At 36.0% G+C, this 15965-nt stretch overlaps 1 protein-coding gene across 1 annotated transcript in view; it reads right to left on the bottom strand.

Annotated features, from left to right (window-relative positions):
- Positions 1-15965, bottom strand: part of DOK6 (docking protein 6) — a 259109-nt gene that overhangs the window by 170430 nt on the left and 72714 nt on the right. The gene's annotated exons all lie outside the window — the stretch shown is intronic.

Here is a 15965-nt window from a genome sequence, read left to right as displayed (position 1 = left end):
TGATAGCAATGAGAAACTCACAAAACCACAGCAAGTCAGCTTTCTTGTTAAGCAAACTTTCCATGCACAAAGTCAGTAGAAAACTATAGTTACAAAATAAAATATGCAGATTTTATGGAAAATACCCAGTAGGTTTAACAGAATGATTACTCTACCTTTATTAATAGCTACTCTGAATAAGAACATACTATGAATCATGAACTAAAAAATATTTGCCAAATTCTGTATGATAAATAGAGAGACTGTCATGGAATGGACTAACAAGTTTATTGTAATTTTTTGTATTAGAATAGTGAAAAAAGCAAAGTATTATGACCAATTCTTAGCTTCTTCAAGATAAGAATTTATGTATATGGTGCCAGTTGACTGGCTCACCACAGGTACTGTCTTACACATCAAGAGTACACAGAAAGTGTGTCTTCTTGACCTATTTGTTTTGTAATGAAGTCACAGGTAAAATTCCCAAATGATTTTCAATACCTCAGAATTAAAGTTTCTGTTTTGGGGGTGAGGTGGGGAGGAGAGACAAGGAAAGAAAAAAGTTTTCAGTGTAGAACTACATAAATGAACACTCGTAATCCCAGGCATCCTCACTGAATGATTTAGAGTTTGAGAGGTGTTTTTTATATTTACATTATCTATATATATTAGACAATACATACTGACAGCACTAGGTAAACTTCAGTCTGCATGTTAATCAATATATTTTCTGGTCATTCACCAATAGATGTATTGATGTATTTATATCATAAATAGGATTCTAAATTCACAGTTACATTTCCAGTATCTCAGAAATTAATCCAAGCAACTCTTTTTATGTGGCCATTAAACTCTTGCCAGTATACAGACAGGTCTAAGTCCAGCACTGCAGAGCAGCAATTGCTACACAAACTCCCTTTTTGTTTTAAAGCCTGCACTTAAAATGACCCAGCTTGCATATCAACCGAAATAGAGTTAGGTAAGAGTTGGGCATAGACGAATGAGAGGAAATGTGCAAGTCACTGAGCCCTGCCTCCTTCAGTTGCAGAAAGCCATGCAATAGGTGCCTGCTACTTTTTGATCTCCTTCTCTACTTGTCACACTATTTATATCCAAGGAGATATTTGAAGTCTGACAGTTTTTCTTGTTGTCCTCATGGCACTAGCTCACTAGGATAGAAATAATTTCCTTCCTGAGGAGTACCAGGGAGAAAAAATACCGGACATTTGACATTCATAATTCTTTTTTCATAGGTGCTCAGTGGCTAACACACAACCATTGTGCTTTGGAGAGCTAGCTTTTATTGTGATTTAATTTATGAGCCTTGTCCCAGCGGAAACTTTAATTCTTGCAGCTAACATCTGCATGAACGGATTTTTGCCTTTGACTCCAAATCACTTGTTTTAGTACATTCCTCTATTGGCTTTTGTATTTTTAACATATATTATAATGAATCTATCAGCAGGAAGAACCGTTCAAGCACAGACATGGTAGTTCAATGCAGCATTCACCAGTGAACTCACAGCATCAGGTCACAGCAAGACAGCCACTCTGACACTCAGCAGCTGAGGATGCTGTACCATCTTACCTTTTGATGGCAGAGCCTTTTGTTCTATTTCTCTTTAGAAGGATCCAACTCTATTCTTTTCAGACAGAGCACATATAGTGTGTAATTTCTCCTTCGGCTCCTCTACCTTTCAAATTAACAAGGCCCTGCTTCCTATTGTTTTTGCTCAGGTCTTCTTAAGTCTGCCCTGCCGGACTTTAAATATCTTTCAATAACCACCTTAAATGAGTTCAGTCTTGGTTTATGATGGATTAAGCTCTAAGACTTTATAAATGAATAAAATATTACACAAATGGAGCTGGCTTATAACAGCACATCAGCCATATTTACAGTGAAATTTTTTTACTTTTTCACAGAATTCTACATTTCTCTACTGTTACTTCTGTTATTGCTGCTATTTCTATTGTTGCATATGACAGGAATTCCTTTCTACTATGAACAGTCTCCATTCTTTTATTATTAGCAGCACAGCAACTCAAGAATATTATGAGGATTAGTAGTTGTCTCACAGGATATGTTCCAGGAGATATACTGTGCAACACCATAGAGGAATCTGTTTATTTCCATCCTACCTACATAGCTGAAGTCTCCTATTCTTAAACATTAGCAAACTTCATTCTACGATACTTGGTTTGGTGTGAAGTGTTTTAAAATATTTTGCAGATCTTTTTGATGCTTCTATACTTGTTTCTGAAGTCTGGAGAAACATCATTAAAATGCAGTTTTTAACGGTACAGGCATTGAAGACAGGAGGTTTATGGGGTTTTCATTTTTTCAAAACCTGGTCTTTGTACAAAGTAATAGCATAGTTGTTCACTACATGGTTTCCATGTCTTATTTGTATTAAACTTTTCCAGTCATCTTTTGCAGATGAAGGGCTTGCTATTTAGTTATCTGCATCTCAAAAGGGAGTGAGAGCAATATTCCCACTGACCACAAGCAGAAACAAGAAAAGAAGAGAGCAACAGTCTATTTCACAAAACTGAGCCGTTTGGCTTCAAAATACTGTCAGGAAGATGGGTGGTCAAAATTACTCTGAACAGGTCTACGTGAATATTTTCCCAGTTTCTTTTCAGAATTTTCTTTCTTGCTCATAGCTAGCAAAAATTCACAAAGCATAGTAAAAGATTAGGAAAATAATACTTTTACAAGATATACCTACACAGATCAATACTAGAGCTGATCTTTTGGACAAACTCTTTCTAGAAGCACAATAATATTAATCTTTTTTTATCCTGTATCTTCCTTGCACTAACCATTAGAACTGTCCTGACAGAATCTGCACAAAGTAGTCCACATATATTCATCTTGTCTTTCTGTGCTCTTCAGCATCCAGAAATTGTGAGAAGGCCACAATTTTTTTATCTTAACCTTTAGTTCTAGAAGTCTTCAAACAACCTCCGATTAAAATTGAAGCAATATAAAACCCTTGCACCCAAAGAATTTTGCCTAGGACTAACTAGAATATTTTCACTTCCTTCGGATAATCATTATCTTTTGTCCAGCACAAACTTTGGATTAGACCATGTTTTGGGCTTAGTCTTAGAGTCTTAGTGCTTATTTAAAATGGGATTATTTTAAAAAAGAAGTTAAAAGTTCTCTCCCCTTCACCCCATGTCTATAAATAGAAAAGAACAGTTTAATTTATTAAAGAAAATAATAACCTCTTGATGTTTTTTCAGGAAAAGCAAGGCAAACCATAAAAAAAAAAATATCCCTCAGGGCCCATAAGCTAATTCAGTAACACAATACAACACACACTTAATTCCTTTAAGGCTGTGCACGTTATGTCATTCTACTTGTCACTGTTCCTTTTAACAACACTACATCCCTTCCCCAGAGATGCAAGTCACTTATGTAAGCGGGTGTTTGTTCTAAAAATACACCCATGATTAAACGTCTGAGAGTGTGTGTGTATACCTTTACTCAGAAGCGTTACTGGGGGAAATGTATACCCTCAAAATGAAGGCACAGAAGATGTCAAAATTTAACTAATTTATAGGCACCCCAAGTGGAAAATTCATTAGCACAGAGGATTTAAACAAAGTATATATTATTAAAAAACGTAAGCACTTGCAAGCTTTGCTGACTGAAGTTCTTCATTTTTAGGGCAGCGCTCTTTCCGATGTTGCCACTGGTGATTAAAATTTCTTAGAACTGTCACAGAGATGGTGTGTGTCTTATATGAGAGTGCTTACATTAAGAAATCTATTTTAGTATCCCTTTCATTACTGCTGCAGAGGATTCCTGCAAACTGTGAACAGCAAAAGTTTGATATGATGGCTGAGATTATTTTAAAACCACATACTAGTAGTCAACAGTCCCACTCAGGGGTGTTGGACTAGATGACCTCCATGATCCTATGAATACATGAATTAATGACTAAATACAACCTTAAATGCTTACATTTTCCTTTAGAGCCAAGTTTAGTTATATTTTTCTCTGCAGAGAATTTCTGAGGAAAAACAACCTGGAGAGCTCTTTCTCTAAAGATACAGCCTTTTTATTCTTCTCAGTTTTGCCCTTTATCCTCTTTAAAATTGGACTTCAATGAGGTGGAGCAAAATTGGTCCACAGAGCCTACAAGAGGTTTTGCCACTTGTAGACCCTGGAAGCAGGACACTCAAGCAAAGGCAAATGGTTGAAAGGTATCAAAGCAGTCTTCTATCAAGGTCTACTTCTGAAACTGTAGAAAGCATTACTACAGTGTGCTTTTCCCAAGCCAACCTTAGTCTTCTCTTTCCATTCCCCCTCCTCCTTTCTTTTATTGCTACCTTCTTCTCAGCAACAAAACTTGCGTCACTTTTTGGGTGAGGTAACTGAGGATGGCAGCTCTTTCCCCTTTTAAGATTGCAAAAAGATCTGAAATTCAACTTTCTCCCTTCCAAATAAAGGACTTCCTAAAAAGCTTAGGTGTTGTTAACTTTAGTGAAAACAAAAAAAAGTCAATGAACTGAAGTAAGAGTCTTTTAACAATGGTTGTGGCCCACTATATAGCTGTAAAATATGATTACAATGTCTGTGGATTAAGGTTGAGTAATTTCTAAAGAAAAGTTTAGTGTTGCTTTGTCTAGAGTAAGGATATGTAATTCTTTTTTTTTAATCCATCATGCTTTATGCCTCCGAGTCGCATAATTCTCTGACCTCATCTCTTCAGTCTAAACATAGCACAGTTCAAAACATGCATGCAGATGTCAGGCTCTGAACAAAAGCTGAATAGAAATTAGATTTCAAGCACTGGAATGGTAGTTTCCATTCTTCTGAAAGTATGAAGGGAAAGAAAGAACTCCATGTCTGGGATCACAGTTGTATCCGCTATTACAAAAATGTGTGCTTTTACTTTCCACTATACAATGTACTCTTTGTTCACAAGTTTTTGCAGTTTTGATCATATCATCAAGATACATGCATCAAGACATCTCTGGGAAAGTTCTAAACGTGTATCTTTTACTCTCAGTCTAGGATAACCTGTATCCTGCACACATTAAATATGAACATTTTGTCAAATTTTAGAGAAGAAATAGTATATGGCCAACATATGGGGGTTTAAATTAAGATTTTTTTTCTGTAATGGCACTTTTCTCCCTTTTTCCATGTCATATTTTAAGAGGAGCACTGAACAAATCACGGAGTGTTTACAGCCCTGCCACTACTGTAGCAGTGGTTTTGATGACAACATCCATCATGAAGGTTACACCACAACCTAGGCTAGAGAGGCCACAGGCTCAAATCAACTGCTTTCTGTCGATTTCAGAAAGATACTTAACACCTTGCAAACTAGAAGTTAAATTTCATTGATCTTAAAATGTTCCTCCGTTGTATTTCTAACATTTTCATTACCAATCCAGGAGTCCTAGGTGTCTGCAACTGGTGTGACTCCACAGATGTAAATTATTGCTTGAACAGAAAAGAACTTGCTTCTAAACATTCCAGAAAACTAATTTCCTGAATGTCACCTGCAATTAATGGTAGCTGAATGAATAAGGCAAAAACTTTTATGTGAAGACACCCAGGATGAATAACTAGATTTTGATTCTTTCATTTTTCATCTAAACAAGCACTGCTGAAGGCAAGCATAGCAAGTTGCTTCAAGATATTGACAAGTAGTCAGATGCATCAGAAGTGATAAAAAAAGTTTAAAAAACATTTCCCATTTTGAATTCCCCATAGTAGACTCCTTTAAGAAAATATGACAGTAGTAAACATATAAATAAAGAGAGATTGGCTATCCTTCTTTTCATGTTACCTTACTTCTGTTTTCTTGCTCACATTTAAGTATTCCCCACACCCCAGGGAAGCAACTTTTCACAACTAAATACAAACTGGACAAACTAATTTTATTTCTGAGAATTAGAAGGAAATGAGAACTAAATTTTTATCTTGTCTCACTGAAGAACCATTTTTCAGAATGAAATAATTAACTCTCCAGAGAAGACTCCCAGACAGTCCAAGTCTGAGAACAGGAGAATTTTGCCAGTGGAAATGGCAGCTTATACCTCAGTGATTTGAAAGCTGGCACTTCAGTTGTCTTGTTTATGAGCAAGAATTTCACCTCTGGACCTCAAACTTTGCATCTATTCAAGCAGCAATGGCTAAAACATGGAAGAGAAAGAGAAGTTCAAGGCAGTACACTTGTGACCTTGTGAGATGGTGAGCTACCCACTCTACTCGGAGGCAGTTGCATCTGGCGTCATGGCTGAAGGCCAGGATGGTTGTTGACAAAAAAACAAACTACGCCAGGAATGACCAATAGATCATCATTGTCATTCAGGAAGACTCAGAGGAGGGTTATGACTCAGATGCACATTTTGTATTAGAAGTAGCTCTTGTGGCTACAGTGGACAACCCCTAAAAATCATCCATCTCACACATGAATGATCCTGTTCAGACCCACAGGACAGATATTTCCTGCATTGCAGCAAAACAAGCAGAGTGTAACAGTCTCAGAAATGACCACTTCCTTTCCCTCCTGTATACTGCCCTCCCCCCAACAATTTCTTTACTTAATCCTTCCAAACCAAGCAAAATAAATGTCTGACAGAACCCCTTCCCCTGCATACAAACACACAGATACGCAACCAGAAACTTCAAAGTACATGATTGCTGGTAGTTCCTTCCTCCATGACTTTGCTAATTTCTTGAATTTAGTGAGAATTTGCGCTTACAGCTTGCTGGAGAACAATCATCCTGTTTCATGGGAACAGAAAAGGTAGGACAACAGGGTATTTATGTAAGCTCTGCTGTAATTTGACATCCCTGTTGAGCGCCCTAATTCCTGGGCTGAAATAGTTTTGTCTCCGATCACTTTGAATCAGGCACAGAACCTGAACCTCTCAAAATTCAGACAAGGGCTTAACTGATCAGCTATAGGAAAAAAAAAAAATCTGAATGTCCTGACGTATTAAAAACATCTCAATTAACTCATCATTAATACCAAGGTTTGGTGTATTTTTATTTTTTCCTTGTATAGATACAGTAGCCTAGAGATTTCTCCCTCATTTATCTCTTTGCATTGGATCTGGCAATGAAGCATAAATGCTGAACTGGTGGCATCACAGCCATTTCCATAGCAACACACCAATTTCCCAAGCATCGTCATGGCTCTACTGTCACTGAAAGCTGAAAGAAAAGCAAGGCTGAGGGAATGTTTGTCAAGCATTCAGACACAGCACTAGTTTCAAGTACCCTCTTAAGAGTAGACCAAACTCTATACCTTCAGCTAGAATACTGGCACAAATACTTTTAAAAAACCCAAACAAACAAGTGTTTGGGTTTGGTGGTGGTTGTTTTTTTTAAAAATCAATCTTAACATAGAAGTTCTTTAGTTAGTTCCAGTAAGCCTCAGTGAATGGATGACTACTTCAAAATAGACACTTGATTTTCTTGTTCTTTCCCATTCCTTATATCACTTGTATCACAACATAGATTATCTATATAAGGGATGACATCTTCACATGCTTTACTGCAGTAGCACTTAATATAGCCCTTAGAGGATACAAGAATACAACATATACTAGGTTTTAAACATGAAGTTGATTTAAAATTTCTTTGCCTACTGCTGACATTCATTATTTACTAAACAACATTAATAGCAAATTGATATTCACAACAGCATATGTTTCATTATTAGTTAACAAACAAAAAAGCTCTGGAAGAAAGCTACCACATTAATAACAAGATCATAATTACTGAAGATACCACTAAAATTAAAACAAACAAAAAACCACTTAATACCACCTTTTGTAGCAAGAGATCTGAACTCTGATGAAATTTAGAAATTGCATGTTTTTCCAAGAATGCCCGACAGAGTATATTTCTCAGAAGAAATCTTAAAGCTAATAAAAAAATCATTTGACTACAAATTGTTATGCCTTCAATACAGCCAAGCCAATTAATCACTGTGCTCCTATCAGAGCATTTCAAATATATTATACATTGACAAGTTGCCTACACAATAGCAGCCTTGTAATAGAAATGAAAAAGCAAAAGGAGGAAAAATTAGTAACACATTGAACACATGCTCTGTCTTCCATAGAGTCTCCTCTGTCTTTTACAGAACTGCTCTGAATCAAACCTCCACACTTTCCTTCCCAACTCACATCTTTACAATTCTAGCCCACCCACATACCTACCCAAGAGCCAGCATGGGTTTTTTCTCAAATCCTGTAACTCTTTCAGGGATTCACAACAAAAAAGTCAAGTCTTGATAGACTTTTACAAGCATTTAGTATGCTTCCAGTGGCACCCAGTCATCTCCTCTTAAACAGCCAGCTATCCCACACCTAGAGGATTGAATACACTTCTGTGACTAAAGGAAAGCCTTGCATTAAAAGATGGGTCTATAACCAAATTAAGATATTTCTGTCAGTCAGGAGAGGGGTAAAGAACAACATGGATCATCTTCCAGTATTAGGTATCACACAAAATCCTGTTTTGATGCTTTGATTCACAGTGCCTGGTACCTTAAAAGAGAAATGGCTAGCTGCATGGAGAAAAAGAGAACTGGTACGATGGCTGAAAATGTTTTGTGATGCAGGAAAGTTATGATTTGCAACCCATGTTTCACCTGACAGTGAGAGAACCTCAACAAAAACTGTAAGTGAAGTTAAACTTTATTCTTAACGTAGCAGTAACATGTCTGGAAGAGATCTGAGCTGTGGTATGAATCTAATCCGTTTACTTCACCCTTCCTATTTGCTTATCTGCTGAGCCCAACCTCCTCCTACCCCATCCTCTCACCCTCCTATTTCCTCCAATTTCAGCTCAGCACTATGAACTCATTCAATCCCATTACTTTTTGTTCTCATTGCACTCAGTCCCATACTTCTGGCATGCATTTGAGGTCCAAACCTTACCAGCTCACCTCTACTCATTCCAGTGCATTTCCCACCTGCCCTGTCTAGGAAAGCAATGAGCAGCTTGCTCTACTTTCTTGCTTGAAATTCCTAGAGTTCAGAACCTCCCTCCTATCAGACTGCCAAACTCACCAAAGCACCCTTTATTCATGTGCACAGTGCAGTGAAACATCTAAAAAGTGCAAGTATTTACCTAAGAGAAAACAGCAATACTGTCAAAGGACTAATGTTTCCAACTATTTGGCTGTAAACCCATAATCTCTAAACTTTTCCTATTCTGTCTCACTTTCACAACACAGTACCACCTACGCTTTTTACTTGATTGCTTTATAAAAGTACCTTTCATAGGAGGGGACCTAGTGAGGATTGTTGATGCAGGGTAACTTAGGAGAATTAAAGAGGAGAATAATAGTTCATCTCCCTCTCAGTGAGGTCTCAGAGGACTGGTTCAGATAACCTCACTAATGTGAGATTTCTCTTTTGTTGCCTATCAACGATTTTAGTAATTTTTACACCAGCTGAGAGACTCAGGTTTGGAAAGTGTACCTACCTTCCTTAACATACTTTGAGAAAAACATTGCAAAAACTGCTCAGCCAAATAGCCCCTAGAAAAGAGTCTACATAGCAGCTGAGGAAAAAAGGGATGAAATTTTCCTGTGGTACTGATACAGAGTCCGCAGCTGCTGCCACTTCCCCTATTACCACAATGCACGCATGCAAACCGGTGGGTACACAAGGCTGAAGACCCACCTGCCATGCTCCATATCTACTGTTTTGTGATTGTCCACTTTTCTCATGAGACTGTAAACAAGCTCGTTGCAAAGGAGATGTGTCACGTAACTTCTCTTAGCCTCTTCTACCTTTACTCTAAGGAGTGGAATTGCATTTGCCCTACCTTCTATTTTATCTTCCATATCTGTTGAATACATAGGACAAGGCATGCTTGCCTTTACTGTTTCATAGATTCGTTGTTGCTATAGCACTAGATTTAATTTTCTATTTTAGACATGCAACACTGGGAACTATAAATATAAAAAACAGCAGTAAAATCTTCACGCATTTACCTCTGGTTTTGCCTCAAAACTATACGAAGACTCAAATACTGTAATTAATAAGAGATATTCCAGGTACTACAGATGTAATTGCAAATATTTATTCATCTTCTTCTTTTTTATTTTAGTCTAAGACATAGGCCCCTGATCTGACAGCTGTGGTGACCCAACAGCCTGAGAAGGAAGTCAGTATTATGTTATGAGAGCAAGATAATAACTTTATGCAAAATGATTCTCACTGTTCATTTTTCTAAAGAGCAAAATCATTAAAAGTATAGCATAATGCTCTGCAATTATAATCTAAGTCATTTCCCCTGTTAAAAATACATTCTAATTGCTTTAAGTGAAAACACATCATTATAACTTCCCTTGAAAGGGGAACTAATAAATAGATTAGTAAAATCCTACAGTCAGTACATTAAATCATGTTTATTCATTCAGCTGAGACTGGAACATGTGAAGTACATCTTCTTATGGAAAGACACAATTAGGGAGAATGGCTGGCTCATGGGATTAGCCAAGGGATTTTGAGTTTTCCACATCTAGCTTGGTGGTGTGAATCCTGCCCAGCTTGGTGTTGACGGAAGCTTATTACCATCTGCTGCCTGTTCAGTGTCCTACATAAAATGAATTGGTTGTCTTTGCCCAATTCCAGGCTCGCAGGTGTCCGGTATTACAGCAACTGACAGTAATTAGCACACCTTTAAGCAATGTCAGCAAAGATGCAGAAGATTTCAAAAGTATAACAAAGATGCTTTTGCAATTTGGTATGAGCAGTCTACCAAAGCCATGCTTTGGGAAGAGACAGGATGGTGGAATGGGTATTATCTCCGCTCTTTACTGTGCTTCTGTCAAATCACTGAATATAGATGATTACATTCTTGCATAAAACTTCAAATGTCTAATTTCACTAGATTTAAAAATCACAAGGAAGTAAAACGGCAATACCATTTTTTAACTCCGAAAGTTTACATTTTCTCATCTTAAAGGAGGATTTTAATAGTTAAAATATAGTTACTATAATTAGTGTGGCTGTACTCAAGAGTCTCAGAGAACCGTTTTGGTGTGTACAATGAATTATTAGTTTCTATGACCCCTAGAGCAGCTGTGCAGGCAACCACTGTAAGCAGGAAGAGAGTAACAAAGAGAGTTATGGATTAAATTATCCAGGTCCCTTATTATTAACCTTTAGGTGAACAGGCCTGCTTCCTTTGGTCATCTCAGTAATCTCAGATATAGCTTTGTTTTGTGAAATAAGCAATAACTCATACAAACAGCAACCTAACAATGTGACAGAATAATTACCTTGTAAAAGCACTGTGTTGATACTGTATCTGAATTATAGTAACATAAAGTATGAAATTAAAACAATAATGAGTATTTGCCATGTACTTCACTCTCTAGCAATGAGTCTCTAGTTAAGCTAGTTATTAGTAACCACAGTCAACATGCTAGGTGCTGTAAAAGCTTTTCAGGAAATCTGGCCTGGTGAAAACCCCTGTATTTCACTGTTTGTTTTAGTTTCAGAATAGATGAAAACTTGAGTTTTTTAAAGTTACATAACAAAAGTTTTGAAGTAAATAACTGGAAATCTCTCACTTTCCAAACATACAGATTTAGAACTAATTCCCAGTGGCAATGCGCTGCCTCTGCCTCACGTAAGTTGCATTTCAGGCTGCTACCATTTTCTCGACAGGCCAGAATCTTACATTGCCCATTATGTGACTCCCACAACAACATGTACCTATAGGTCAAACTAAACTTTGTATCATGGGGGATGAATTTTGGTAAGGAAGCCCAGGAAAGGAAAAAATATAAATTAAATATTTATTTTCATGTTTAACGAATGCAAAATAAAATATTTGTTTTAAATTTTTAAATTCAAATTGGAAATTAGAAATATCGATTTAAATTTTAAATTTTCAGCTATTCTCTAATTTCTTCTAAATAAATAATTCCTATAGGAATTGTATTTCTTTAAAAGCAGTATTAGGATAAACTTCCCAACTGGCCTCTAATTGTTGTATGTGTCAGCTCCATAAACATTTCTCATTGTAGTCACTTAATTCCAGTGGTCTTCCATAAAGCAAACAAGCAAACAAAACCAGCCAGATTTGAAACTTCAATTTTTTTTCCAATGCTAGATTTGAAGCTTTTCGTGAGTCTTCATATGGTTTTTTTAAACATTCAAACTGTTCAGTAATTTTCCTTTGGTCTCTTGCATAAGGGTGTCCTTTTTTGGTATGATCTGCATTTAAATCAATGCAAAAATTTCCATTTATTCCAGAACACCACAATCAAGACCTTACTGTTTGCAGGCAGAGATATACTGAAACCCTCTAAGAAAGGCTGACCCTCTAAGAGTTTTAGTCCACAGAGCTTGTGAGTTTCCTTTCTTTAAGAGCACAGACAGTCATTTGGCTGAAGCATTAAGGGGAATCATCTTGTTCTTCAGATCCATGTCCCTCTTTGGATGATAAATGATGACTATCAGGACTCTGCTTTCTCATGACACAAAACACAAACCACTTTACTGAAACCTGAAAAATGCAGATTTTGACAAGACAGAGCCACTGTGCCAAGTTCTGTGAGAGTCTAGTCCACAAACTGGCACCGGGTTTCATATGTATTTTGTACATATCATTAAAAAAAAATAATATGCACATAATAAAAAAAATGATGTACATATGTAGACAATAAAATACAGTAAAACAGCTGTTGATTTCCTGAATTTGAAATGAGTTATTCTGTCCCATGAAGCTTAGTTCCAGATGAAACAAAAATATTGAGTATCTATTCACAATAGACAAGCCTTATGGAAGAGTACATAGAATTTATAATTCACTGAGCATCTTCTTTAAAGCAACAAAACCCCAAAGATAACAGAAAGAAATGCAAAGGAAAAATGACTGTGTAAATTGTAGTGGCTTTTAGTTAGGCATCCAATTAGTCAAAATGAAAAGCAGAGATGGCAACCTGCTTACTTTAGCAATTTGATTTACTCTGATCTGGAGTAGCTTCTGCATATTTTGCATGTCACCTTTACGGCAGAAAGGTTATCTCACCAACAGCACTTTGCACAGACACTTTTTCCTGCTGTAACTGCATACAGGGCTTCCTCTGTGTATTTTTCTGCTTCCCTTTGACACATTATCAAGGTTAGTAATACATTAAAGATCAAGTTAATAACGGTGAACAGTTTCAATAGCTGAAAAAGTGTCTGTATTTCCTACTTCACTTCAGACAATGGAACTTCAGTAGCTATACAGAAGGTTCCTGTTGATATCATCACTCAGTCCATCTAGCTACCTCATCCTTCTCAGATACCTACATTTGCATACAGAATCTCTTGATAGACATAGGCAGGCTCCATTTAGCTTCAGTGAGATTGACTGCAAGAAGCAGGTATAGCTGTATAAATATCTGCTGATTCAAACTTTCACCTAAAATGCAACAAAATGTCATGACTGAAATAACTCATGCTTCAACTTGCTGTAATTGTAGGGCACAATCCAGCTCTGTGCAGAAAGCTGACACTTGGTTCATTCTGTTAAACAAGACTCTTCAGTCTCACTTTGACAAGCTATTTGAGATATAAGTCCTTGCACAGACTTTCGTTACAGTTCTTAATAGGATAGAATTCCACTCTTGGTCTGAAGAATGGTATATGTTTGTACAAAATTACTTATGCTTAACAGGCTTTGTAGTCTTTGTAGCCCAGTATTTACATCTTTCTTAAAAAAAAGTAAAACAGAACAAAACGTACAAAAGACTCATTCATACTACTAAAATTGTGCGTAACTCAACGAGAAAGGTTCTATTTGCTGAATATTATATTATAAATTGAATACCATCAGGGAAGGTTTAATTACATATTTTCTTAAAGTTTAATCATACTGTTAAGATGAAATTGCAGTGTTATAATTAAGATAGAACACTTTCATGATTAAGAAAAAACAAATTATTTAGTAGTTGGCAAATATTCAAATATTGCTATTAACATGGTATTTTTAAATGAAGATTGAAAAGAAAAAACTTAAGTCTATGATATGACAGCATTATGCAATGGATTTGACTAACTTCTTCGAACAGACTTCATTCTTAAAATGCAGATGATAATACACTTTGTGAGAAATTAAAAACCAAATCTTTTTAATATAGAATTTTAATTTGCATCCAATTCTAACATATTTTACCTGAATTTTGGCCTGTATTTTGGAAAAATACAGAATTCCAGAAAAATGACAAAGAATTCACAACAGCTGCACCAGGGATGCAGATTTTTGTTAATGCATTATGATAAAAAGAGAAAGCAAGAGAGAGAAATTATTAAGAACTTTCATAGTTAAAGCTAATTTGTTTTTTATAAATAAACTTAGTGATGTACATTAATATTTTGACAGCTCTGAATATCAACCAGGCATATCCATCCTAAATTGTAAGAAAAATGTGTGCAAGTCAACGTAAGTAGGTTGGAATAAGTGTCTCAGCTTTCTCTTAAAGCAATTGAGTTTGGCTTGTGCAAAACAGGTTTCAAATAGAAAAATTACATTCTACATTGTAAGAGGCCACTGGCTTGCCGTTTGCTTTGTGATTAAATGGCACAGGCACCACTATAATGAGGCAGTCTATCAACGTCTTCTACCTGGTTGTTTACACTCCATGAGACTGTATGAATGAAGGTTTTTAAAGTTTTCATTAAGTCCTTGGCTGCTGTGCATGCACAAACACAAAGCCACTTATTTTAAAGGTACACGGTTTTTTACTCTTTTTATCTTTCTTGAGAGCATTACTGCTGCTGCTTATGCTTCACTGAACAATACAAATGGGGACAAAATTCCTGTCTTTTGAGCAGTCTGTTACAATTATCCTATTTATACATAACATGTGTTCTAATAAGTAGGCATCAACACCTTAATTTGAATTTTCAATTGCAATAGTAAATTTGGGGGGGCAGGGAGGGTTTAATGAAATTACATTGATATTTTAAATATAAATAAATAGCTGGCTGAATATGTACGTTCCTGTATGTTATTTGCCTTCTCTAAATCATTTCAGTTTGGGGGGAAAAATCTTATCTTTTTTATTTGAAGAAAAGAGTACACAACAGACCAATATATAAACATCTATTCGGCTACCCTGCCATCCCCCTGGTGTCTTATTCTATTATTGTTTCCTCTATCTGCAGAATGGTTTTCTCACTTCTTTTTTCTATTCCAGACCCTGATCATGTAAACAGTTCCACAAAGACAAATTCATTTTTTGAGGACTTGATTTAAGAAAACTATTGCAACATTTGCTGAATGAATTTCTGAGCTGACAAGGAAGAAAAGTCCTGAATTCCAAGAGTGGCAAGCCAAGTGACTCATATCTCCATATTTTCTTCAGGTGAAGTTATCCATCCTGAATCTCAAGTCCTCTACGATGTACAATGTACTCCTATATTCAGTGGTGACATCTACGATTTTTTTTTTTACATTGTTTCAGCATTTAAGTGTTTAGTATAAAGTCACACTTTTTTCTCAAAAAAAAAAAAACTTACAACCTAAGAGTGTAATTTTTTTTTAACATAATCACAAATGCTTTTGTAGATATAAAACAGAATAAAATAGGTTCTGCATCATGTATTTCAGGGGATTTATCTTACATAAATATATTTACCTATAGCTATACTTTGCTATGGACCAAGCAGGCACTTCATTAGTAAATTTGGATGCTCCAAAAGCTGGGAGGTTAAATTCAAACACTCTGAGTTTTGGAAGAACAGCTTAATGAAAGTAAGTTAATATATCATCAGAAACTACACACATATATCATCATTGAAATTTGTAAAATAGTTTTGAGCAATATTGCTATTGTTCAACAGAAATAACCTCCCTCCCAATCACTAACATCTGTTACAGCTGAAAACTAATTCATTATATTCTCATTTAGAGAAAATAAGAATATCTATCTATCTAAGCCATAGATTTATTGTTTCTATCTTTACCTGAGACACTGAATTTGCATTAA

The sequence above is a fragment of the Gymnogyps californianus genome, chromosome 2, assembly GCF_018139145.2.
Source record: "Gymnogyps californianus isolate 813 chromosome 2, ASM1813914v2, whole genome shotgun sequence".
Taxonomy (NCBI): Eukaryota; Metazoa; Chordata; class Aves; order Accipitriformes; family Cathartidae; genus Gymnogyps; species Gymnogyps californianus.
This window is presented reverse-complemented; position numbering and strand designations above follow the sequence as displayed.